This window comes from Heterodontus francisci, chromosome 40 (assembly GCF_036365525.1).
Source record: "Heterodontus francisci isolate sHetFra1 chromosome 40, sHetFra1.hap1, whole genome shotgun sequence".
NCBI classification, from domain to species: domain Eukaryota; kingdom Metazoa; phylum Chordata; class Chondrichthyes; order Heterodontiformes; family Heterodontidae; genus Heterodontus; species Heterodontus francisci.
Window position 1 is genome coordinate 32,631,716 of NC_090410.1, and position 27,434 is coordinate 32,659,149.

The following is a 27,434-nucleotide window of genomic DNA, read 5'->3' on the forward strand; positions in this document are numbered from 1 at the left end:
AAGGACAAGAATAGCAGATACATGGGAACATCACCATCTGAAAGTTTCCCTCCAAGCTACACACCATCCTGACTAGGAATTATATTGCTGCTCCTTCACTGTCGCTGGAACTCCAAATCCTGGAACTATCTTCCTAATAGCACTGTTGGTGCACCTACACCACATGGACTGCAGCGGTTCAAGAATTCAGCTCACCACCACCTTCTCAAGGACAATTGGAGATGGACAATAATTGCGGCCTGGCCAGTGAATCCTACATCCCAGGAACAAATAAAAAAACACACACAAACATATCAGGACATGTCCCTGAGGTGGTGAATTGCCACAGACACCTTGCCTACAGACAATGACCACTCGGGAATGTGTGAATGGCCTTCTTCCTGCCCCAGGATACAGTAATCACACTCATTATTGGCATACAACCGGAGACACCCCCTTCCCCCCGCCCTTGCTGAGGTCAGGATATGACCACGTGGGGGTGGCCCTGGATGGCCAGGGTGGGATTATTAACCCAACTGGATGATCCGATTTCACGGATTACCTGATATACTAAGGGCTGGAGTCAGGAAGTTGTATAAAGTCACAGCCTTCAAGGACATTGTTATTGCAGTCGGTAGAGTGACCTGGTCAGCCATTCCGAAGTCACGCCTTAAGATCTGCTGAAGGACCGACCTGAGACTGACCCGAGTTCGCGGAATTCTGAAGCAATCAGTGTCATTGTGAGTATGTACCATTGCTTAGAGTTTTAATAAAGGTGTATCACATTTACTGAAACAGTATCCAAGTCATTGCGTGACATTGCTATGAGGAGTAAAGACAAGAACCATTAGACCAGAGGTGTTACAAGTGGCGAGCCAGCCAGGAGTTTTGAAGATAAAGAAATGGCAGAAAATACTATGGATGGGTTTGTCACAAAGTACTTGGCAGGGAAATTACCTCTTAAGCACTCGGTGTGTTCGGGTTATCCTGGAGGGCGATGATCCGGTAGATGAGGCAGAACAGTGGACACAGGGGTCCCTTGCAAGGGGATCTTGATGAAGGCCCAGTTTGGCTGATGGCAGATCAGTGGCAGCACAGGAAAGATGAGGCTGCGAAAACAAAATTCAAGCAGGAGCTGGAGGAGAGAGATAAAGAAGCTCAGTGAATGGGATGTGGTTATTCATGGGTTAATGAAATAGCGAGAGGAAGAGAGAGAGATGAGGAAAAAGGGCAGTGAACAATTTGAGCTGGAAAGGGAGCGGTGGTTAATCAGAACTCAATTTTTGGAAAGCCAGTATGTTAACAATCAGCACCAGTGTGATGAATGGGCTGCACGGGAAGCAGAGCAGTGCCATAGGGCAGACAGAGCAGAACAAGAGGCTGAGGACATGAAGGCTGCACAGTGTTATACACCAACAGCATAAAGAGAAAGGCATGAAAGCAGATCACACTGAGTGTCAGAGTGAGATAGAGACTGAGAGAGAAGTTGCAGGTGTACAGGGGTGTTGTGTATGTTGTGGGTGTTGGTGAGGTAAAGATTACAGACGTAGAGGAGGAGGAGGATTCCGGTACCGATGAGGATGACCCGCCGGTACCGGACGGGCAGGACAACGCCCGGCCAGAAAGTCTCCGGCCGCCCACGGCCCCTGTGAGATAACAGAGGTCACTTCCTCCAGCTAACGACCATAATTGAACGCAACAAATAGTCACTCTTTAAAACGTGAAGATGTACTTCTTCTGGATGGAGAAAACCTATTGACTCCCTTTACATCCTCGCACTTTCAAATGCCTGTGCTTCAGGCTCCAACATTCAAACCCACCCCTTCTCTCAGCTTATTCCTTCCACCATTAATACTGACAAACTTCCATTTCATTTCTCTGCAGCTAAGCCTCCTGTAACATTCACTTTCATGTTTTTAGACCTTTAACATTGCTCAGTCAGCACCGCTGTTCCTCAGGTGTTCATGTTCCATTCCATCATCCAAAAGCACAGTGTTAGTTTCCACTTTTACACTAATGACACCCAGCTCTCCCTCACCATCACCTCTCCCGACTCTTCCACCCTTGTTAAATTGTCAGACCCCTTGTCCGACATCCAGTACTGGATCAGCAGAAATTGGTCTTGCTGACATACATTGGCTCCCAGTCAAGCAGCGTCTTGATTTAACATTTTCCTCCTTGTTTTCAAATCCCTCCATGGCCTCGACCCTCCCTATCTCTGTAATCTCCTCCAGTCCCACAAACCTCCGAGATATCTGCACTCCTCTAATTCTGGCCTCTTGAGCATCGTCGATTTTAATCGCTCCACCATTGGCGGCCGTGCCTTCAACTGCCTGGGCTCTAAGCTGTGGAATTCCCTCCCTAAACCTCTCCGCCTCTCTACCTCACTTTCATCCTTTTAAACATTCCTCAAAACCTGTCTCTTTGTTCAAGATTTTGGTCTTCTGCCCTAAAATCTCCTTATGTGGCTCAGTGTCAAATTTTGCTTTTTAACCCTCCTGTTAAGCTACATGGGATATTTTATGTTAAAGGTGCTATATAAATATAAGTTGTTGTTGTTTGTGCTTTCACTATAACAGTTTCCTGACAACACGCAGCCTGCCTCAAGGATACAGCTTCAGACACAACTTTCCTGTTTTCTTCTCATATCCAAGATCACTCTTTACTTTCCTTCATACGTGTTTTAAATTCTGCTGTTTCTGATCACAGCACATGGACATTTTAAAGACCTTTGACTCATGGCCAATCTCCTGTAATTGCTCCTTTTCTGTCACCAGCATTCTGTTCATTTATTCTCCATTTCTTTCAATCACACCTTTCAACAGATCGATTAAGATGAAGACAGGATGTTTTGCATCTTGCTGCACTGACCAAGCTTGACAAAATGGCACATTTGAGCCCTCATTGGCAGCTATGTGGCACTGCCCGTCACTCATCCACCTCAACTGTTTGGAGAAAAGTGCCAACTACCAGGTAAACAGAAGCCAGTTTTCAGTTAGTATCCCCCCATCACAATATTCCCCAAGAAAGTATCATGAGCTGCTGGGCTGCTGTCCCTCTGAAGGCCGGCTCTGCTTTCACAGCTTGTTCACCAAGTGGTGCCATGGATAGAAATGTATCTGGATTCAAGACACAAATGAACATTGGTGTGAATGGGACCTGTGTCCCCAGGAACAGAAGTGGGAGCAGAGCAAACCTAACGGCGTAATATTGAGAACGGATGTTCGATGAGGCAATGCTGCAGGAAAATGACAATGGAATGGAAGGAGGAAAGTAAAGGAGGGATATTGACTGTGAAAGGAGGAGAAGCTGGGAGAAGAGACGGGTTTGAATTATGGAGCATCAAGCACAGGCATGTGAGAGCGCGAGGATTTAAAGGAGCAAATTGTTTTCCATGAACAACAATTTGTTTCCGGTTGGAATAGATTGATTTTTCACTGTTCTGTTAACATGTGCAGCAGAGACCAGACGTTGATGCAGCCACAACTCAGTGTACTGACCACTGTGTGATCAGGGTGCTACACATCAGCTGTGGGAGCTGTGCACAAACCAAAGCAATATCACGAATGGCATTACTGAGAAACACACATCTTTAAAGGCAACTTAATGAAAGCCAAGAGCTGTTCAGGTGATGAATACTCAGTGAATATTCAGTGAGTGATTAATGCCATCCCACGGATCTGTCCAGATATTTTTTTTCAGAATTTGTTGCTCATCTCTAATTTCCCTTCACAACTGAGTGTCTTACTAAACTATTTCAGAGCACAATGAAGAATCAACCCTATTGCTGTGGGTCTGGAGTTACATTTCGGCCAGACCAGGTATGGATGGCAGATTTACTTCTCTGAAGGATATTAGTGAATCAGATGGATTTTACAAAAATCAATGATAACTTCATGGTATCATTCCTGAAACCAGCATTTACATTGAATTTGATTAAATTTAAAAAAACAATCAGCTGCAGCAGTGGGTTTTGAACCGATTTCCCCAGGATATTAGCCTGGAACACCAGGTTACTAGCTACATGACATTAAGACTATGCCACTGTACATTCGCACAACCAGATAAATGGCTGCAGCAAACACAACATTTATTCTGAATTTCAATGACTTAGCTGGTTGACACTCTCTAACTTTTTTGAAATGTCTGACCAATGATTTCAGTGACCTTTATTCTGAAGGTTCTGATCGCAGCACTGTGCTAAAACAAAAATGAATGTTAAACTAACTGTACGTACCGACAGCCGAGACTTCACAAACTGAATAGCTACTTCATGCTTTTCCAAATATTCAGCTATAATCTTGTTCAAAACTATATATTTTTTTGATATTTTCAATGATAAGCTATTGTGCTGAGTCTGATAACCATGCTATTGATATAATATTGTTTTGCACTGTCTCGTGTTTAACTTTAGTCTGTTTACTTTCCAACTCCCTAAATAAAATCCCAAAACCTTAGAATTGTTGACAGTGCTGAGTTGTAATAGAAGCTTCTCAATAGAATCAACCCTTCATCTGAGTTGAGCAAGTTTGAATTATCTATTAATTCAAATTAAAATAATTTGAAAACCCATCCAATGCTGTTTCATGAACATTTTTATGGAAGTAAACCAGCCCCCAGCTTAGTGCTGAAGTTGAAGATACTGAGACTCAGTGCCTTGATTCCAGTGTCATTTGGCCTCAATTGATTCTCTTCAGCAAGGGAAGTTGGGCAGCCTGGTCTGTATTCCTCCCAGTTCCAGACAAAAAAGGGAGGAATGCCCGGCTCTATTGAGAATATCAGACAGCTATCCCATAAATTAAACTGCAGAGAATCATCCAACTCCTTGAGAAACAATTATGACAGGCAGGTATGAGCAAAAAAGCTATTGCTTTAGTGTGTGAACCAAATAAGGATAATTTTATGTCAATGTAATTATATTGACCCATTACACAGGTTCCTTTGCAGTTGATTAATATTTAACTTTGTGCCACACAGATTAAATAACAAGTTTCAAAAGGGAATTGGATAAATGCTTGAAAAAGAGAAATGTGTAGGCTGATGGGGAAGGAGCAGCAGAGTGGGACTTATTGGATAGTTCTTTAAAAGAGCCAGCACAGACATGATGTGCGGAATGACCTCCTTCTGTGCTGTAAGATTTTATGGCACACTCAATCCCCTGTTGGGCTTCAAAATTTTTCCATCAGCACTTAAGATACCCAACTGTCCTGCTCTGCATCCTTCCCTGTCTCAAACACATTTATTGACCTATCAGATCCTGGTTTTCTGTGGTTACCTACCATTGGGACTCTTGTCTGTGAGAAATGATTTACGCAGCAAAATTCCAGGGACTGTAATGAAAAGCTTTTGTTGTCATTGAAATTTAATTTTACATAAACTGTCTGTTGTATAATCTTTTGGAGTTAGCATATTCTGTCTCCTTGTTAGATTTTTAACTGTCTTTGTCCTTTCAGGAGTTTCAGGAGTAGTGAGTGATGCAGACACAGTACCAACAAATCAGCTCGAAACCTTGAAAGCAGCTATGGACAAGCTGATGGGCAGTGAATGTAGATTTTATTTCCCTTTTGGTCCAAACCTTTACATTAAAAGGTATGACGGGTGTTAACCGTGGCGCGGAGTCAACTCCCCCTTGTCCACAGCTACAGTTACTGGCTTAGTACAAAGAGGGGGAGCTCAGTCTTTTCTTTAACTATCAATTTACTTTATTCACGTTGTTGTACAATGTAAGAATAAGGCTTATACACTGAGACAAAAACATACAACTCCCTTGAGTTATACAGTTAATAACAAAACTAACTGGAATTCATAAGCACACCCACTAGGTTCCTCTGACCTTTCGCTGTCCTAGTCACAGAATACAAAGGATATTACCCGAAAAAGGCGTTCCATTCTCTCTCTCTTCTGCGTCGTCGCCGCATCGCTCACGCAGGGTCTTCCGCTTCCACAATAGTTGATCTCCGGAGTTTTCACTGGCTCTTTGCCCAAAAAGCTCTATTCTTATCCTGTTGCTTATCTCTCCAAATCTGAGCTGTGTCTTTTCGGTTGGCTTAAGCTTGATCACCTCGTTCACAGCTTCTCTTAATTGGCCCAGGCCCAAAGACCCCGGTATCACACCGTGTCCAAATAAGGCCCTTTTCCTGTGTCCTGTTCTTTGTCTTGTCCCATAAAGTAATTAGTTCAAACTGGTTTTTACCAGCACAGGCCAGTGTCCGAGCTCCAGGTTACTGAAGGTCAAACAATTCTAGCATTTTGTAACTGATTCTGTGTTTCTTGCAGCCCCTGACCAACATCTCCCCCCTCATGATCCAAAGATACTTATCTTAGGATCATCAAGTTTCTCTGCTCTGTGAACCATTCCTGAGAACGTCATTGTCCACCAATGAGTGTGCAATACTGTTACGTATAAAAAGATATGTTATAAAACTTAGTATATACAGTTATATTTCTCAGTTTTTTGTTTACATGGATAACCGTTCCTTCTGTTTCATTGTAGTCCCATCATCCAATCTTCGCAAAAGTTCATTTTTCCACCTTCTAAGCTGATATACATTGAATACAACAATTATTAGTGCACAAAGAATCACTATGACATCAATATGTGATACAATTCTGACCAATGGATGTATTCGAACATTAGATCCCCAATTCCAAAACCCTGGGTCACGCAACAGTTCATTTGCCTTGTCAGCATGAGTTCTAATTGTTTTAGTGTGTTTATTCCATTGATGAATTATCACTTTTGCCTCTTCTGCTATTTGTGCCCAATCTGCTGTCAGGTGTGGGATGGGTGGTAATTCAGTGGCAATATATTCCCGTACCTCTTGATCTGTATCAGTATGCTGGACTGTAAGATTCTCCTTTATCACTATCCTCTTCACAGGTACCTAACACTCTGTTAGTTAAGGTCAAAGGTCTGTTCCCTCCAGTATACCCAATGTCTTTCCCACGCACGCCAACCCATCCACTCCCGCATAATACAAATTTAAATCTTCTCGCTGTCCTTTGTTGCTTCGAACTATCTTGATCTGCCGAGCAAAGTTGTTTCTGGCCACGGGATAGTCTTCCCACGTCGCCACTGCTTCAGGCGCGTTCATTCGTCGTGATAGCTTCAATGCGGATTCACCCATAGTCCCAAATATGGTCAATCCAATTGCAATGCAATGTATCCCCCTCTTCATTGTGGGCTGGACCTGTAATATACAAATGTAATTTCTGCTCTTATTTACAGTTTCTTTCTTATCCTATTTTAAGTCCAGTCTCTCTGTACACTGAGACTGTCTATATCTTGTTCCCAATTTGTTATTGATTCTAACCGTCCATTTCTCCTAGCCCACTTACTTTCCCTGTTTTCTTTATTTTTCTTTCGTTTTTTCTCACGAGTTCCCTCTGTATGTGGACGTACAACATCAGGTTGTCTATCAAACACTTCCGCTTGGATCCGCAATTGATCCTGCTCCTGATCTCCCTGACCTTCCATCGGAATATCGGTAGCATCAAGCATCACATGCCAACTGTGATTATCTTGTTTTTCTCCTACTAACTTTAACTGATTAATGTGATACCAGCCACTCTTGTCTGGTGCCATCAATACTTTGTATACAGATGGACTAGCTTTATCTACGATCTCATAGGGACCGGTGAACTTTGGACTCAAAAATGAGATGGGCTGGTATATTCTGATCATTACCCTTTGTCCGGGGCTTCAACTCTATCGGGCTGGCTTTCGCATCGAAATAAGCCTTACTTTGCTGTCTCTTCTTTCCCTGTTGGTGAGCTGCCACATAATTTGATTCCCTCACTGTTTCTACTAATTGTTGTACCCACTTTTCTGATATAATACTGTCCACCTCAGGTTCGGACAAGTCCAAACCTACCAACCCCTCCATTCCTCTCATGTCCCTTCCTGTCATGAGTTTATAGGGAGTAACCTGTTGATGAAGCTACGGTATTCCTAATTACCATCAACACATAGGGCAAAACAACCTGCCAGGTCTCCTTATGCTGCTGTACCATTTTAGCTATCATGTTTTTCAATGTCCGATTCATCCTTTCCACAATTCCACGAGACTGTGGTCCATAGGGGATGTGGAATCTCTGTTTAACCCCAAAGAGGGTCATTACATTTTGCATTACTTGGGCTGTAAAATGTGTTCCCTGATCTGATTCTGTTCTTCGGGGTAAACCCCACCGAGTGAATACCCTTTCTAACAGAATTTTCGCAGTGACTTTGGCTGTATTTGTTCTGGTTGGGAAAGCTTCCACCCATTTGGTAAACATATCTACTATTACTAGAAAGTATTTAAACTCTCCTGGAGTGGGGGGTAAGGGTCCTGCATAGTCTATCTGTAAATTAGTCCAAGGCCCTTCTACTGGTCCAGTATGTCGGACGGCCTCTTTCTTGACATTCCTATCGGGGTTGTGTTGTGCACAGATCAAACAATTCTTGACGTAGTGTTCCACATCACCTTTCATTCCAGGCCACCAGCGCACCTCCTTTATCCTTTCCAGGGTACTCTCTGTCCCTTTATGTCCCCATAAGTCATGGTACCAGTGGACTATTTGGTTTCGTCCTCCCTCTGGCACTACAAATTTTCCTTCACATAAAACTACTCCTTCCTGAATATATATCCCCTTGTACTCTTTGTATGTATCTGACTCTACTCCTTCTATCAGTTTTTTCAATTCTCCATCTTTCTTCTGCTCCTCTATCAAATCCATTACCTTAACTTGTTTTCCTTTCTGTTCCCCAATGTCCTCAATCGGTGGCTGCCATTCCTGCCCACTAACAGCACCTTGTTTGGCTAGCTCATCCGCTTTCCTGTTCCCTTCCGGAGTAAGTTTTGAATGAGCTTTTACTTTCGTGATCCCATATCCTTTCCCCTGTGCTCCTTCAAAGATGTATCTTAATCATGGAGCCGATGGAAGGGGCTTCCCATCCGCTGAAACAAAACCTCTCGCCTCCCATAAGGGAAAATGTTCCGTGAGGCTATTACAGACATACATGCTATCAGAATATATAACTGATCCGGGTGGGAAGTATTCCGGGTGGCCAACCACATATGCGATGGCTGCTAATTCTGCCGCCTACGCGCTCATGGTTTTAGGCAATCTTAAGGCTGCACTAAACTTCCTGACCGTGTTCGTCTTCTACATATATCCTGCACCCAGTCCTCCTCTCGCCATCCTGAACTGATGAGGAACCATCCACAAAAATTTTTAAGTGGGGTTCTTCTTTTCTCTTTTCATTTTTACTTTCTGTCCCCATTGCTTTCTCCAATCCGCTCCTACCACCTCCTTTTTGTTTTGATACAAATGGTCCCTTGGGATCATTTGCAACCATGACTTGACACTCATGTTTCTCTCCTTGATACACTGGGTTGTCTGCCAACATAGTGGTAGTTTTTACTCCTTTCACGCTTATGTTTCTTCCCTGCAACAATAGTGTCCACCTAGCAATTCGGTTCTGACTTACTGACCCATCTTTGATCCTACCGTCTAATAGTAACTGTACAGGAGTATGTCCTGTCAGTATTGTAAGTGAATTCAGTCCCACTATGTAAGTAAAATACTGTACTACCCAAAAAACTGCTAACAAATGTTTCTCGCACGTCGTATACCCCTGCTCTACCGGTGAAAGCATACGCGAGGCATACGCTACTGGTCTCAATTTCCCGTGTGTCTCCTGTAACAGAACTGCCGAGTGGGTCGTGTCTGTGGTAGCTACCTCCAATGAAAATGGCTCAGTTGGATTTGGGGTTTTCAGAGCAGGCGCAGCAGCTAGTGCCTGCTTGAAATCTGAAATGGCCTGTGTGTGTTCAGTTTTCCATTCCCACGCCACATTCTTCTTCAATAGTTCCATTAATGGGGCTGCTTTTGGAGCGAATCCATCAATGTGGTCCCTGCAATATCCCACCAAACCCAGGAAAGATCTCAACCCTTTTACATCCCTCGGGACAGGGAGTCTGCCAACTGCTACTACCCTTCGTTGTTCAATTTCTCTCTTTCCCGGTGTCAAGATCATTCCCAAGTAAGTAACCTTCTGTTTCATAACTTGCGCTTTTTTAGGGTTTACTTTTAGTCCCAATTCGTGTAACAATTGTAATAATTCACTTAGTAACTGATAATGTTCCTGTTCCGTTTCAGTTTGTAGCAGTAAATCGTCTACATACTGCACCAGACATTCAGGTTTGAGAACCTTTTTAACCCTCCCCTTAAACGTTGGTGAAATATAGATGGGGAATTATGAAATCCCTGTGGCAGGGCGGTCCATGTATATTGTTGTCCTTGAAAGGTAAACACAAATTTATATTGGCATTCCTTCTCCAATGGAATAGACCAAAAACCGTTACTTATGTCTAAAACAGTGAACCACTGTGCATCCTCATTTTGTTTAACTACCGTCTCTGGGCTAGTTGCTACGGTAGGGGCCGTTAACGGGGTTACCTTATTTAATTCTCGATAGTCTATCGTTAGTCGCCAGCTGCCGTGCGGTTTCCTCACCGGCCAAATAGGCGAGTTGTTAGTGGAGGCTACCGGTCTTAATATCCCTTGTAGCAGTAAACTCTGTATCACCTTTCCTACCTCCTCTTCTGCCTGTTTTGGAAAACCATACTGCTTCTGTGGTTTGGGGTCTGGGCCCTGTATACACACACTCCCGGTCATTTTCCCACAATCATGTTTATGTCGAGCAAATACTACTGAAAACCGTGTGATATTTTGTTGGACTTCACTATCCCTACTCATTTCTTCTGGTCTTGTCCACAGTTCCCCAAACGTGCATATTCCCCCACCGGGACGGATGTGTGATCTATACTGCCCATGCCCAAGGGCATTTGCCAAATCGTGCAATTAACAGGGTCAAAACAGAGTCCTGCTTTAACCATGTAATCACACCCTAATGGATGCTCTTGTTCTCTGGGTAACTCAATGAGAACCACTGAGTGCTCCATTGCTACGTCCTCCACACTGACTTCCAACGGTACGCTCACATATCCCACTTGTGAATGTCCTGTAAATCCACGTAAAACAAGTTTACTTTGAATTTCCCAATCTACTTCACTAACATTGGTGGTGTTTACGGTGGTTCGGGATCCTCCAGTGTCCCAAAGGACCGTAACAGGGCGGCCTCCAACACTACCATTCACTCGGGGTCTCCCTGTGTTATCCCACCGTGTGTCACACACCCATAACGGAGAGGCCTGCAACCGTCATTGTAGTTCAGGGTACAACCCCGAAGACGGTGCTATCTCTAGTATATCACATTGAGGATTTGACCTATTTGGTCCTTCCACAGGTAGGCTCTGGTGTTTGTTCTGGCCTCCTCCCAGACCTCCATTTTCTCGCCTCAGGTTTGGGCATTCTCTTTTGAAATGTCCCTCCTGACCACAATTATAGCAGTGGGTCAGCCCGCCCGGAATTCTCCCTGTTCCGAGGACGGATCCTCTCCCAATGCCTCTACCCCTTCCTCCTGTCTGAAAGGCTGGGTGGGGTGCCCCTTGTGTAGTTCCCCTCCCTTCATTTCTCCAGGTTATTGTCTGATCTTTTACAGGCATTGCCTTTCCCCCAGGGGCCTTGGAGAATTTTGTTGTTTCCTTCTCCCATGCTCTAACCATCCTCCTGAGTACCCAAGCCTCAGTGTGCGTGTCAGAGGGATCAAATTGATCTAGTGCCCTTCTTGACTCCTGAGTGCCGTGCGACACCAGCGTTCTCAGCCATTGATTTCTAATCTCTGGCGTTGGATTGGCTCTGTCTAGGTTCGCGCCATATACCCCTTGAAATACTGCCCAGATGCGAGCCGCAAACGCGACAGGGCGTTCACCTTTTCTTTGATAGCATTTCGTTAGCGCCTCCAATGGGTCCCCTCTGTTCGCACCCATGACATTTAATACTTGTTTTTTTAAATCCTCATTTGTGCCTCTACTGAGTTTTTGTTCCTCCGGTAGGGCGGAGTGTATGTGTGGGTGTAGGCACATTATAATTAATTTTCTTTCTTCAGCATCATCTAAGCCGTGTATTCCTCTCTGTTGACGAACCGCTTGGAACAGCTCCCTAGGATCATCCCCGGGTGCGCACGTCCCAATATCTTTCGCAATATCCCTCAATTGCTGTACCCCCATTGGAGTGGAATATGTCATACACGGGCCAGCTGCCACCTGACCATCTGCCCCTATCGCTGCCCTAGTGGTCACAAGGGGGCTCCATGGGGACCGATGGCTCCTTTGGCTCTGGCTCATATGCTGGCGGAGGATCCTTGGGTAGAGGGTCTCCATCATCATAACCGTATCTAGCCGCTTCATCTGCTAACTCATTCCAATCTATGTCCCCTTCACCATTCTCACTTCCTTTGCGTGCAAACGCACAGATTATACCTCTCTGCGTGGCTAGCTGCTCTTGCAGTCTCGCTATGTATTTTTTACACTTTCTGTGATCACCTGAATTACTTCTCTTTTCCTGAGCTGCTCTCTGAATCACATTCATGGCAGTTTTTAAATCACTACATTGTTGCTTCCATTCTTTCACCTCAGCTTTAGCTGCTTGGGCTTCTCCCTCTCACCTACTTTTTTCCCTAACTAGTTTTTCACACTAACTGATATTGCTTCATATGCATCAAATCTGCACTTCTCTGTCTCTGCAAATTAGTTACTTTTTCATTAAGGCGGGCTGCCTCCTCATTGAAGTTTTTTCATTTCCTCCTCGAGTCTGTTCTGCTTATTTTTAGCCTGCTGTTGGCATTCTATCCATTCCTCAAGTAAGCAGCCAATAACTATTGATTTCTGTATCTTTTTAAATTTCCTAGCTGACATCTTGGCTTGTGCAGTCTTCCAAAGGGCTTCCCCTACAGGTTTTCCCTTATCACTAGTGTGACCAGCATACGCTCTTATTGCGGCCACTTCGCTATTACGTATTTTTGGAGGAATCCTTTCCAATCAAAACAATCCGGGTCTCCAAGGTTTGGAGATTCCCTTTGTTTCGTCATCTTATGTTAAAAGCTACAAATTAACCCCTAAGTTCCTGTTCTCTCTGTACTTTGCCAATTTGGTTCGGCTCGAGTCTCCCGCTGATTCAACGGAGAGATTTATCCTCGAGCCCACCCAGGGACACCAATTATGCTAACCGTGGCGCGGAGTCAACTCCCCCTTGTCCACAGCTACAGTTACTGGCTGAGTACAAAGAGGGGGAACTCAGTCCTTTCTTTAACTATCAATTTACTTTATTCACGTTGTTGGGCAATGGAAGAATAAGGCTTGTACACTTAGTTAGACAAAAACATACAACTCCCTTGAGCTACACAGTTAATAACAAAACTAGCTAGAATTCATAAGCACACCCACTAGGTTCCTCTGAACTTTCCCTGTCCGAGTCACAGAATACAAAGGATATTACCCGAAAAAGGGAGAGTTAACGCTGGCCAGCCGTTCCGTTCTCTCTCTCTCTCTCTCTCTCTTCTACGTCGTCGCCGCATCGCTCACGCAGGGTCTTCCACTTCCACAAAAGTTGATCTCCGAAGTTTTCACTGGCTCTATGCCCAAAAAGCTCTATTCTTATCCTGTTGCTTATCCCTCCAAATCTGAGCTGTGTCTTTCCGGTTGGCTTAAGCTTGATCACCTCGTTCACAGCTTCTCTTAATTGGCCCAGGCCCAAAGACCCCGGTATCACACCGTGTCCAAATAAGACCCTTTTCCTGTGTCCTGTTCTTTGTCTTGTCCCAGAAAGTGATTAGTTCAAACTGGTTTTTACCAGCACAGGCCAGTGTCCGAGCTCCAGGTTACTAAATGTCAAACAATTCCAGCATTTTGTAACTGATTCTGTGTTTCTTGCAGCCCCTGGCCAACACGGTAGACAGGCAATGGCTAGCATTTAAAGAATTAATACATGCTTTACAACAACTATACATTCCATTGAGCACAAAAACCCGACAGGAAAAATGATCCAAACCGTGGCTAACAAGTAAATTAAATATTGCATGAGGCCAAAGGAAGAGGATTATAACATTGCCAAAAAAGTATTAAGCCTGAGGATTGGAGGCATTTTGGAATTCATCAAAGGAGGACCAAGAAACTGATAAAGAAAGGGAAAATAGAATATGCAAGTAAACTAATGAGGAACATAAAAATGGACTGTAAAAGTTTTTATCGGTATGTAAAAAGGAAAAGATTAACAAAGAAAAATGGGGGCCCATTACAGGGAGAGACAGGGAAATTTATAATGGGAAATAAGGAAATGGCAAAGAAACTAAACAAATACTTTGTGTCTGTCTTCACGGAGGAAAATATAAAAAGCCTCCCAGAAATTCTACTGAGCCAAGGTACGAGTGAGAATGGGGAACTGAAAAAAAGCATATTCTTAAAAAAAAGTACTGGAGAAATTAATGGGACTGAAAATTGGTAAATCCTCTGGACTTGATGATCAACATCCCAGAGTGTTGAAAGAGGTGGCTAAAGAGATCGTGGATGTGTTGGTGATCATCGTCCAAAATTCTATAGATTTTGGAACTGTTCTTGCAGATTGGAAGGTAGCAAATGCAACGCCACTATTTAAGAAAGGAGGGAGAGAGAAAACCAGGAACTACAGACCTGTGAGCCTGACGTCAGTGGTAGGGAAAATGCTTGAATCTATTGTGAAGGATGTGGTAACAGGACACTTAGAAAATAGTAGTGGGATTGGGAAGTGTCAACACGGATTTATAGGTCAGGCAGCCTGATATCTGTAGTGGGGAAAATTCCAGAGTTCATTATCAAAGATTTTATAGCAGAGCACTTAGAGAACAGTGGTAGAATCGGGAAGAGTCAACGTGGATTTACGAAAGGGAAATCATGCTTGACAAATCTACTAGAATTCTTTGAGGATGTAACTAGCAGAGTTGATTAGGGGGAGCCAGTGGATGTGGACTTTCAGAAGACTTTCGACAAAGTCCCACATAAGAGATTAGCGTAGAATAGTAAAGTGCATGGGATTGGGGGTAATGTATTGTGATGGATAGAAAATTGGTTGGCGGACAGGAAACAAAGAGTGGGTCTTATTCCGAATGGCAGGCAGTGACTAGTGGGGCACCGCAGGGATCCAGCTATTCACAATATACATTAATGATTTAGATGAGGGAACTAAATGTAATATCTCCACATTTGCAGATGGCACAAAACTGGGTGGGAGGGTAAGTTGTGAGGAGGATGCAGAGAGGCTTCAGGGTGATTTGGACAAGTTGAGTGAGTGGGCTAATTCATGGCAGATGCAGTATATTGTGGATAAATGTGAGGTTATCCACTTTAGTAGCAAAAACTGGAAGGCAGTAGGGGTAATGGAGGAATGGACCAGGGTGTCGCGGATGAAATGATCCCTTCGGAATGCTGACAGGGGAAGGGAGGGAAAGATGCATTTGGTAGGTGGATGGAGGTGGTGGAAATGGCGGAGGATGATCCTTTGGATATGGAGGCTGATGGGGTGGAAAGTGAGGACAAGGGGAACCCTGTCGCTGTTCTAGGAGGGAGGGGAAGGGGTAAGTGTAGAGGTGCGGGAAATGGGCTGGACCCAGTTGATGGCACTGTCATACACAGTGGGGGGAATCCTCGGTTGAGGAAAAAGAAAGACATATCAGAAGTGCTGTCGTGGAAGGTAGCATCATCAGAGCAGATGCGTCAGAGACGGAAAAAAAGGAAGAATGGAATGGAGTGTTTACAGGAGGCAGGGTGTGAAGAAGTGTAATCGAGGTAGCTGTGGGAGTCGGTGGGCTTATAATGGATATTAGTAGACAGCCTATCCCCAGAGATGGATATAGAGAAGTCGAGGAAGGGAAGGGAAGGGAGGTGTCAGAGATGGATCATGTAAAGGTGAGAGAAGGGTGGAAATTAGAAGCAAAGTTGATAAAGTTTTCCAGTTCCGGGCGGGAGCAGGAAACGGCACCGATACAGTCATCAATGTCCTGGAAGATGAGTTGTGGGAGGAGCCTGAGTAGGACTGGAACAAGGAATGTTCGACATATCCCACAAAAAGACAGGCATAACTAGGACCCATGTGGGTACCTACAGCAACACCATTCACTTGAAGGAAGTGAGTGGAGTTGAAGTAGAAGTTGTTCAATGTGAGAACAAGTTCAGGCAGACGGAGGAGGTTGGTGGTGGATGGGGACTGGTTTGCCCTCTGGTCAGGGAAGAATTGGAGAGCCCTCAAACCATCCTGGTGAGGGTTGGAGGAGTAGAGAGATTGGATGTCCATAGCGAAGAAGAGGCGGTTTGGGCCAGGAAACTGGAAATTGTCAGATTGACGTACGGTGTCAGAAGAGTCATGGATGTAGGTGGGAGGAAACTGGACCAGCGGAAAAAAGATAGAGTCAAGATAGGAAGAAATAAGTTCAGTGGGGCAGGAGCAGGCTGACACAATGTGTCTGCCGGGAAGCAGGGAGAAGCAGGCTGACCGGGGTTGCGGGACTATGAGGTTGGAAGCTGTGGAGGGAAGATCTCCAGAAGAGATGAGGTCAGTGACAGTCCTGTGGACAGTCGCTTGATGTTCGGTGTTGGGGTCATGGTCCAGGGGGAGATGGGAAGAAGGGTCTGAAAGTTGGCGTTGAGCCTCTGCAAGGTAGAGGTCAGAACACCATACAACAACAGCACCACCCTTGTCTCTCAAAAATACACCCTTTCAGGATTAATCTCATCAAGTGATCATTGTTGATGAACATAGAGCAAGGAAACATGAATCTGGAGCCCCATGAATGACAATGACAATGACATAAACAAGGTCAAAGTACCATCATGGAAGGGCAGTTAGTTAATGACTGACCAATCAGATGAACAGAATGGGGTTTTACCTAATATGGCACAGAACCAAGCTGGGAAAGGTGTATAAAGGAAGAACTTGTAAGACCCCAAAAGCACGCATCATCATCCAAACGAAGACAGAAGATAGACTTCAATCAAGAGACAAGGCATCGCAGTTAACTGGAGGTGGATGACCGGTGTTCCATCGTGAACACAACTGCTGACCACTGCCCTTTGCTAAGTTACACGATTTTGTGCTTATTGTAGAAAACGCAATAAAGTCTGTGAAGCTTGTGAAAAACTACTCGTACCCATGTGGTTTTGTAGCTCGTCTGTATAAGTCCCTTTTAGATCTGCTCTCCCAACTTAGACTGCAGTTGTAATTGACCCAAGTCTGACAATTGAATTAAAGCAAACTCCAGATCTTACAAGTGGTGCCGAAACCCTGGACTTTGACAAGTACATAAACCGAGGGAGTTAAAGCATGTTTCACAAATGTCGGAACATTGTTTGGTCAGTGATAATTCTTACGGGGATAATCTCTCAGGAAGGGTGGTAGATTAAACTGACCCAGTGGTGTCTCTTTAAAGTACAAGCTATGTCGTGAAAGGCCAATGTAAAGAAGGGTTTCTCGGATACATATATAAAGTTAGTCACTAAATATAACACAGACAGTATCCAATCCCTGTGAGAAGAGTAGACACAAAAACATGAGCACGTTCCGTTCAGAAGGCTTTTGTTAAAGTCCCCCACAGGAGGTTGGTTCGTAAAATTAAAGCACATGGGATAGGAGGTAATATACTGGCATGGATTAAGGATTGATTAACAGGCAGAAAGCAGAGTTTAGGAATAAGCGGGTCATTCTCGCATTGGCAGTCTGTGACTAGTGGGTACTGCAAGGAGCAAAACTTGGGCACCAGCTGTTCACAATATATATCAATGATTTGGATGTGGGGACCAAATGTAATATTTCCAAGTTCACAGATGACACAAAACTCGATGGGAATGTGTGTTCTGAGGAAGATGCAAAGTGGCTTCAAGAGGATTTGAACAGACTTAGTGAGTGGGCAAGAATGTGGCAGATGGAATATAATGTGGAAAAATGTGAGGTTATCCATTTTGGCAGGAAGAATAGACGTGCAGAGAATTTCTTAAATAGGAAGAAATTAGAAGGTGTAGATGTACAAAGCGACCTGGGTGTCTTTGTCAATAAGTTACTGAAAGCCAGCATGCAGGTGCAGCGAGCAATGAAGAAGGCTAATGGGATGTTCGAACAAAGAACAAAGAACAGTACAGCACAGGAACAGGCCATTCGGCCCTCCAAGCCTGCGCCGATCTAGATGCCTGTCCAAACGAAAATCTTTTGCACTTCCAGGGTCCAAATCCCTCTATTCCCATCCTATTCATATATTTGTCAAGATGCCTCTTAAACGTCACTATCGTACCTGCTTCTACCACCTCCCCCGGCAGTAAGTTCCAGGCACTCACCACACTTTGTGTAAAAAACTTGCCTCGCACAACCCCTCTAAACTTTGCCCCTCACACCTTAAACCTATGCCCCCAAGTAACTGACTCTTCCACCCTGGAAAAAGCTTCTGACTATCCACTCTGTCCATGCCGCTCATAACTTTATAAACCTCTATCAGGTCGCCCCTCCACTTCCGTCGTTCCAGTGTAAACAATCCGACTTTATCCAACCTCTCCTCATAGCTAATACCCTCCAGACCATGCAACATCCTGGTAAACCTCTTCTGTACCTTCTCCAAAGCCTCCACGTCCTTCTGGTAGTGTGGCGACCTTTAACCTTTATCGTAAGAGGATTTGAGTACAGGAGTAGCAAAGTCTTGCTTTAATTGTATAGGCCCTTAGTTAGACTGCACCTGTGTGCATTTTTGATCCCCTTACCTGAGGAAGGATATTATTGCCAAAGAGCAAGTGCAACGAAGATTCATCAGATTTGTTACTGAGATAATGGGACTGTCCTATGAAAAGAGATTGGGGAAACTGGGCTTGTATTTTACAGAGTTTGCAAAAATGACAGGTGATCTCATTGAAACCTTCAAAATACTTCTCAGGATAGACAGCGGAGATGCAGCTAAGATGTTTCCCCTGGTTGGGGAGTCTCGAACCAGGGGACACAAATTTGAAAATAAGGGGTAAGCCAATTAGGACAGAGATGAGGAGAAATCTCTTTACTTAGAGGGTTGTGAATCTTTGGAATTCTCTACCCCAGAGGGCTGTGGAAGCTCAGTCATTGAGTATGTTTAAAGCAGAGATTGACAGATTTCTAAATACTAATGATATAAAGGAATATGGGTATAGTGTGGGAAAAAGGCATTGAAGTGGATGATCAGCATTGATCATGTTGAATTGCGGAGCAGGCTCAATGGTCTGAATGGACAACTCCTGCTCCTGTGTTCCTAAATAAAGAAACAGTAGAGTTTCTCCAGGTGCAGGTCTTGGCTAAATGTTGGAAGAGTGACATGGTTTTAAATCTAATCACACTCGCACTGTGTGCAGTGCAATGAGGAAGTGGTACAGTCACAGGTGAAACAGATGGTTGCTCAAAGTGAACCGATCCAGCAGCAGCAGAAACTGCTGGAAATGTTACAAAATCAGCTCGCATCCTCTACTGCCACTCTGAGGAACAGGCGCTTAATGCCGTACAGGCTGGGGCAGCTCAGCAGTGGTTAGAGTTGGTGGAGTGGCATATTGTCACTCTCATGCAGGAAAACACCCAGTTAACCCAGAAGTGAGAGGAATCATGGGGAGTCCTGAGAGAGCTACAGGAGTGATCCCACCGAGAGACAGACCAATGCACAGTGCAGGTCCAACATTCAGTGACTGCGGAACCAGATGGGGAAGCAGCAGGCGGTTGTAGCAGCCGTCACAAACGCAGAGTATTACATGGGATATACTGAGACAGGACAGGAGTCCTCAGTTGAGGACGATGATGAGGAAGGGAGCCTTTGGCTGTCTGTCCTGCTAAGTTAACAACAATACGGAGGAGACGGGGTAGACCCGAGAGAAGGGGAGAAGCGGAACTAGGATCACCCGTCCCTCCTGAGGAGGAGGTTACTGAGGCCACTTCCATGCCCCAGAGCTCTGGAGATTTCAAAGCATTAACTGATCAATTGGCCCCAATCACAATTACAACTTTCCCCTTAGAATTAGCACAGCGTTTAATGACCTTTAAAATTTATAATCCCCAGTTGACTGAAAATACCATTGTATTGATGGGCAATGATTGGATAGATAAGAATGGAACCAGATGAGTTCAGTCCCAACCAGCTGGACAACAGTGGAGAGACATTGGAGGAGTCCGGTGTGTTCAAAAGTGTCAAAGGGTGCTGACAGATCGAGAAGGACGAGGAGGGATAGTTTACCATTGTCACAGTCACATGGGATGTTTTTGTGACGTTGATCAGGTCCATTTTGTTACTGTGCAAGAGGAGGAAACCTGATTGGTTTATTCAAACATGGCGTTCCGAGAAAGACGGGCACAGATTTGGGAGGTGACAAAACGTTCAAAGACTTTGGAGAGGAAAGGGAGTTTGGAAATGGGGCGGCAATTTGTGAAGCTGGAGGGCGCAAGACTTGTGTTTTTGAGGAGAGGGTTGTTGACGGCAGATTTAGAGGAGAGAGAGAGATAGAACCTGAAGAGAAGGAACTGTTAACAATGTCAGCTTACATGGGGAGTAGGAAGGGAAGTTGGGTGATCAGCAGCTTCGTGGGAATAGATTGGAAGGAAAATAGGTGGGCCCCATCTTCAAGATGAGCTCAGTGAGGGCATGACGGGAGCAAGGATAGACATGAGAGAAAGATGTGAGATCAGAGTTATGAGGGGGGAAGCTTCAGACCAAGTTTGGGCCAATGGAATTGGCAGAGGCATCTGATCGGATCGTCTCAACTTAGTGACAAAGAAATCCATGAACTCCTCGCACTTACTGTTGGAGGTGAGCGTGGAGAGACAGTGGTGTGAAGTTTAAGAAGCCGGTGTGCAGTAGGGAAAAGAAGACAGAGGTTATTTTATCATTGCAGGATGATCCAGGAATAGTGAGCAGTTTCAGCAAATGAGAACAGGACCCAATAGAGCTTTATGTGACCTGGCCGTGTTGCTAAACAAGTTGTCTGTCATATCCTTTCAATTCTGCATCCCTCAGAATTATGGGAGCCGAGATGAGGGCTATACCAGGGGAAATGACCAGAGTGAGAGAGAGAAATAGATTTATTTGGAGCGAGGTTTTCAAAGATTGATGTGAGGGTGCAGTTGAGCAAATTGGTAGCTGTGGAAATTTTGTGGAAAATGAAGTGAATTTGGGATGGTATTTTTTCCGGGGCAGATACAGAAGGAGGTAGGGTTGGGGTGTAGGAGGGGAATGTGGGTGGAGAATGATACAAGGAGGTGATCAGAGATGGCCTTATCTGTGATTTAATTGAGACCATGTAAGATGGTATGGTCAGGGTTGCAGCCGTAAAGATGATTTGGGAAGTTTACACGGAGAGAGAGATTTAGGGAAGATTGGAGGGCAAAGAACTCAGAGGAGGGAGAGAATGATGAGCTGAGATGGTGATTGAAATCACCGAGGATGAGATGTCATTCAGTGCAGAGGCTGAGGCAGCAAAGCAATGAAGATATCTCAGTGAGAATATTTTCATCGTACATGGGAGGACTGTAGAGAACAAGGATTTTGATTGAGAGGTGAGAGGGGTGGAGCAACGGGAGATGGTGAAAGGAGAAGAAAGTGCAAGAGGAGGAAGGGGTCTGGCCAAGATGTGATCTGGTGAAAAGTGCCACACAGCCACCACGTCAATCTCTATGGGGATTGTGGTGGAAGGTATAGCTAAGTGCGGAGGCTTCATTTAGAGTCATCGAGTTATGCAGCACAGAAAGAGGCCCTTCAGCCCATTTTGTCTGTGCCAGCCATGAAGCACTTATCTATTCTAATCTCATTTTCCATCACGTGGCCCGTAGCCTGATATGCTTTGGTATTTCAATTGATCTTCTAAATATTTCTTAAGTGTTGGGTGTTCCTGATTCTACCACCTCTTCAGGCAGTGTGTTCCAGATTTCAACCACCCTCTGGGTGAAAAAAGTTTTCCTCCACTCCCCTCTAAACCTCCTGCTCCTCACTTAAATCTATGCCTCCTGGTCATTGATCCCTCCGCTAAGAGAAAAAGTTTCTTCCCATCTATCCTATCAATGCCCCTCATAATTTTGCATACCTCAATCAGGTCGCCCCTCAGCTTTCCCTGTTCCAAGGGAAACAACCCGAGCCTATCCAGTCACTCTTCATAGCTGAAATGCTCCAGCCCAAGCAACATCCTGGTAAATCTCCTCTGCACCCTCTCCAGTGCAATCACATCTTTCCTACAGTGTGGCGACCAGAAGTGTACACAGTACTCCAGCTATGGCCTAACTAACACTTTATACAGCTCCATCATAACCTCCCAGCTCTGAAATTCTATGCCTCAGCGAATAAAGGCAAGTATCCCATTTACCTTCCTAACCATCTTATCTACCTGTGCTGCTGCCTTCAGTGATCTATAGACAAGTACACCAAGGTCCCTCTGACCCCTCTGTACTTCCTCGGGTCCTACCATCCGTTGTATGTTCCCTTGCCTTGTTAGTTCCCCCAATCTCAGGATTAAATTCCATTTGCCACTGCTCCAGCCATCTTACCAGCCCATCTATATCATCCTGTAATCTCAGGCTTTCCTCCTTACTATTTACGACACCATCAATTTTCGTGTCATCTGAAAACTTACTGATCATACTTCCTGTATTAACGTCTAAATCATTAATGTACACTGCAAACAGCAAGGGTCCCAGCACCGATTCCTGTGGTACACCACTGGTCACAGGCTTCCACTGCAAAAACAATCCAAGACCATTACCCTCTGCCTCCTGCCACGAAGCCAATTTTGGATCCAATTTGCCAAATTACCCTGGATCCCATGGGCTCTTATCTTCTTAACTAATCTCCCATGCGGAACTTATCAAAAGCCTTACTGAAGTGCATGGAGACTGCGGCCTTACCCTCATCTACTCATCAAGTCACATGCTAAAAAATTCAATTAAGTATGTTAGACACAATTTCCCCTGACAAAGCCATGCTGACTAGCCCTGATTAATCCCTGCCTTTCCAAGTGGAGATTAATCCTGCCCCTCAGAATTTTTCCAATAGTTTCCTGACCACTGATGTTAGACTCACTGCCCTTTAATTACCTGGTTTGTCCCTGCTACCCTTCTTGAATAATGGTACCACATTCGCTGTCCTCCAATCCTCTGGTACCTCTCCGATGGCCAGAGTGGATTTGAAACTTGTGTCAGAGCCCCTGCTATCTCGTAAAAGAAAAGCAAAATACTGCTGATGCTGGAAATCTGAAATAAAAACAAGAAATGCTGGAACCACTCAGCAGGTCTGGCAGCATCAATGAAAAGAGAAGCAAAGTTAACGTTTCGGGTCAGTGACCCTTTTCGGAACTCCGAAGAAGGGTCACTGACCCGAAACGTCAGCTCTGCTTCTCTTTTCACAGATGCTGCCAGACCTGCTGAGTGGTTCCAGCATTTCTTGTTTTTATCCCTGCTATCTCCTCCCTTTCTTCACATAACAGCCTGGGATACATCTCATCTGGGCCTGGGGATTTATTCAGTTTTAAGCCCGCTAAAACATCTACTACTTCCTCTCTTTCAATGTTGATTTGTTTAAGTATATCACAATCCCCCTCCCTGCTCTCTACACCTACATCATTCATCTCCATAGTGAACACTGGGGGAAGTGTTCGGCCGTGATGTCAATGAAATCATCCACAATAACGTCTTGGATGGAAAGTGCCTTGATATTCTGGTGGAAGATGTGTAGCGGGATGGTGAGAGCTGATCCACTGGCTGAGTCTGTAATGGAAGGGGTGTGTTGGATGATAAAGATATTGGAAGATTAGCCCTCAGCAGGTGCACTGGGTGAGATTCGGTGAAAGATTAGGATGGGGCAATTGGGATTGATGCTCGTAATGAGCGATCGCCGAGTGCCTCGATGTCCACTGTGGAGGATGCTGAGAGAGATAAAGTGGGAAGCTGTATGTTTATCGAAAAAAACAGACATGGGGAGTGATCAGGGGACATGTTGCATCTTCGTTTAATTTTATTCCATATGTATGATCAGCATAAATGAATTTCTGCAGATGGCAGTTGTTCTACATTTACAAAAGGTACCTTAAATTAAATGCAAACTCAATCAAATCATCTCAGTTTGTCTTTAAAACAATGTGATTCCAGAGACTGAGTGGAGAGAGGCTGGGTTCACATCTGTTCTATGTGTAAAAATCTTCCATTTTCCTCATTATTTTACAATCTTAGAAAGTGCAGTGAAGGGATATTTCACCCCATTCTTCAGTTCCTCTCTAAACTTACTCTGGGTCACATCGTAAAAAGAAGTGTTTATGCAGCAACTCAGGAGCTGAAGCATAAACGCAAGGTGTTCTGCAATGGGTGACATGTCTTTTGAAAAATTCCAGTACAGCAGACCAATTCTATTATACATCGTAGTCACCAGGAACAGAGCCCATAGAAAGATAAAATTCCCCGATATCATAAAAAGTGAAGTGATTGATTTTCTTCTTTTCATTGTCTCTGGATCACTGTGACTCTCCCCACTGACCCGGTCCCGAAGTCTCTTGCGAATTCTGATGGTCACTAGAATGTGTCTGACAGTTAAAACATTGAGCATCATAATCAGAATAAATGGTACACATGGGGTGAAAATATAATGTAACAATTCAATTGCTGTCCATACTGGTGAAAGCAGAACACTCCAGGGAATAATGCAGAACCAGGGGCCTCGAAAACGAATATAGCTGCTTGAAAGCATAAAGTACCAGAAAATATTCTTTACACAGAACAACACAGACATTGTTCCAATAATCACAGCTGCCGATTTCTCAGTGCAATATTTAGTTTTCAGTTTCTGGCAGCAAATGGCCACAAATCGATCAAAGGTGAAAGCGACAGTGAACCAGACAGAACAGTCCGTTGCTGCATAAAGTAGGACAGCGTGGATATTACACACTGGAATATCAAACAGAAAGTCAAACATTCTACGATAACTAATGGGAATTTGCCTCAGTATCAGATCGAAGATAATGACCAGTAGATCCGCCGCTGCCATGGCCACCAAGTAACGAGTGACACATTTGGAGAGACCACACTTTCCCCGAGACAGGATCACAATCGTCACTAAGTTAACTGTGAGGAAAAGGAAAAACAGGAACATTATACATCAGGATGGGAGCAGGAATATCAAAATGGTGGATACATGGGTATAATAAATTGAAAGCTCACGACATTACACGATGGAATGCAATGTGTTTGAATTTTATGATAAAAATAAGGTTTTGCACCAACTATCAGTCATGATTTGAGAAGTTCATATCTGAAGAGTTCAATAAATAAACACAAAAACAAAATGCTTATGTTCATTCATAAATGTGCAGTGTGAAAATATGGTCTCCCTTGGTGCGCCGAGTGTAAACACACTGGTGCCTTGCAAAACCAAAGAGATCAATTCTTGGTCTGGTCAGTTACAATAGGAATCAGTTACCAGGGGATATGGTGGGGCAATTACCAGGATCCCTCTCGTGATCAGTGACCCTTGGACTTGCTGAGGTTTTAATCCCCCGGCTTCTGCGACTGATCCATGACCCTGGGATATCATGCAGGTTGAGTTCCTGTTTCAGATTATTTCCATTTATTCTCTGGCACAACCCCAATCCACCTGTTTTTGTGAATTAAGATTCAGCCTTTTGATGATTTGGCAAATTTGGATCTCAAATTCATTATTGTCTTAAGTTTTTAATATATATTGTGAATAATTGAGGCCTCAGAACAGGTCATCTTGGCACATTGCTAGCCACTTCCTTCCAATGCAAATACATTCCGATTATCCAAACTCTCTATGTTCAACTGCAGAACCAATCTTCTGACCAGGTCAATCATTTGCCTTCAATTCTAGGAGCTTTCAAAACAGGGTGGTGGTGATAGGAGATTTTAATTTTCCCAACATTGACTGGGATTCACTGAGTGTTAGAGGTCTAGATGGAGCAGAATTTGTAAGGAGCATCCAGGAGGGATTTCTAGAGCAGTATGTAAATAGTCCAACTCGGGCATACTGGACCTGGTGTTGGGGAATGAGCCCGGCCAGGTGGTTGAAGTTTCAGTAGGGGACTACTTTGGGAATAGTGATCACAATTCCGTAAGTTTTAGAATACTCATGGACAAAGACGAGAGTGGTCCAAAAGGAAGAGTGCTAAATGGGGGGAAGACCAACTATACCAAAATTCGGCAGGAGCTGGGGAATGTAGATTGGGAGCAGCTGTTTGAAGGTAAATCCACATTTGATATGTGGGAGGCTTTTAAAGAGAGTTTGATTAGCGTGCAGGAGAGACATGTTCCTGTGAAAATGAGGGATAGAAATGGCAAGATTAGGGTACCATGGATGACAGGTGAAATTGTGAGACTAGCTAAGAGGAAAAAGGAAGCATACATAAAGTCTAGGAGGCTGAAGAAAGACAAAGCTTTGAAAGAATATCGGGAATGTAGGACCAATCTGAAACGAGGAGTTAAGAGGGCGAAAAGGAGTCATGAAATATCTTTAGCAAACAGGGTTAAGGAAAATCCCAAAGCCTTTTATTCATATATAAGGAGCAAGAGGGTAACTAGAGAAAGGATTGGCCCACTCAAGGACAAAGGAGGAAAGTTATGCGTGGAGTCAGCGAAAATGGGTGAGATTCTAAACGACTACTTTGCATCAGTATTCACCGAGGAGAGGGACATGACGGATGTTGAGGTTAGGGACAGATGTTTGATTACTCTCGGTCAAGTCGGCATAAGGAGAGAGGAAGTGTCGGGTCTTCTAAAAGGCATTAAGGTGGACAAGTCCCCAGGTCCGGATGGGATCTATCGCAGGTTACTGTGGGAAGCGAGAGAGGAAATAGCTGGGGCCTTAACAGATATCTTTGCAACATCCTTAAACACGGGTGAGGTCCATGAGGACTGGAGAATTGCTAATATTGTCCCCTTGTTTAAGAAGGGTAGCAGGGATAATCCAGGTAATTATAGACCGGTGAGCCTGACGTCAGTGGTAGGGAAGCTGCTGGAGAAGATACTGAGGGATAGGATCGATTCCCATTTGGAAGAAAATGGGCTTATCAGTGATGGGCAACATGGTTTTGTGCAGGGAAGGTCATATCTTACCAACTTAATAGAATTCTTTGAGGAAGTGACAAAGTTGATTGATGAGGGAAGGGCTGTAGATGTCATGTACATGGACGTGAGTAAGGCGTTTGATAAGGTTCCCCATGGCAGGCTGATGGAGAAAGTGAAGTCGCATGGGGTCCAGGGTGTACTAGCTAGATGGATAAAGAACTGGCTGGGCAACAGGAGACAGAGAGTAGCAGTGGAAGGGAGTTTCTCAAAATGGAGACGTGTGATCAGTGGTGTTCCACAGGGATCTGTGCTGGGACCACTGTTGTTTGTGATATACATAAATGATTTGGAAGAACATATAGGTGGTCTGATTAGCAAGTTTGCAGATGACACTAAGATTGTTGGAGTAGCAGACAGTGAAGGGGACTGTCAGAGAATACAGCAGAATATGTTTAATTGTCCACCACCATCCATGGCTGGATGTGGCAGGACTGCAGAGT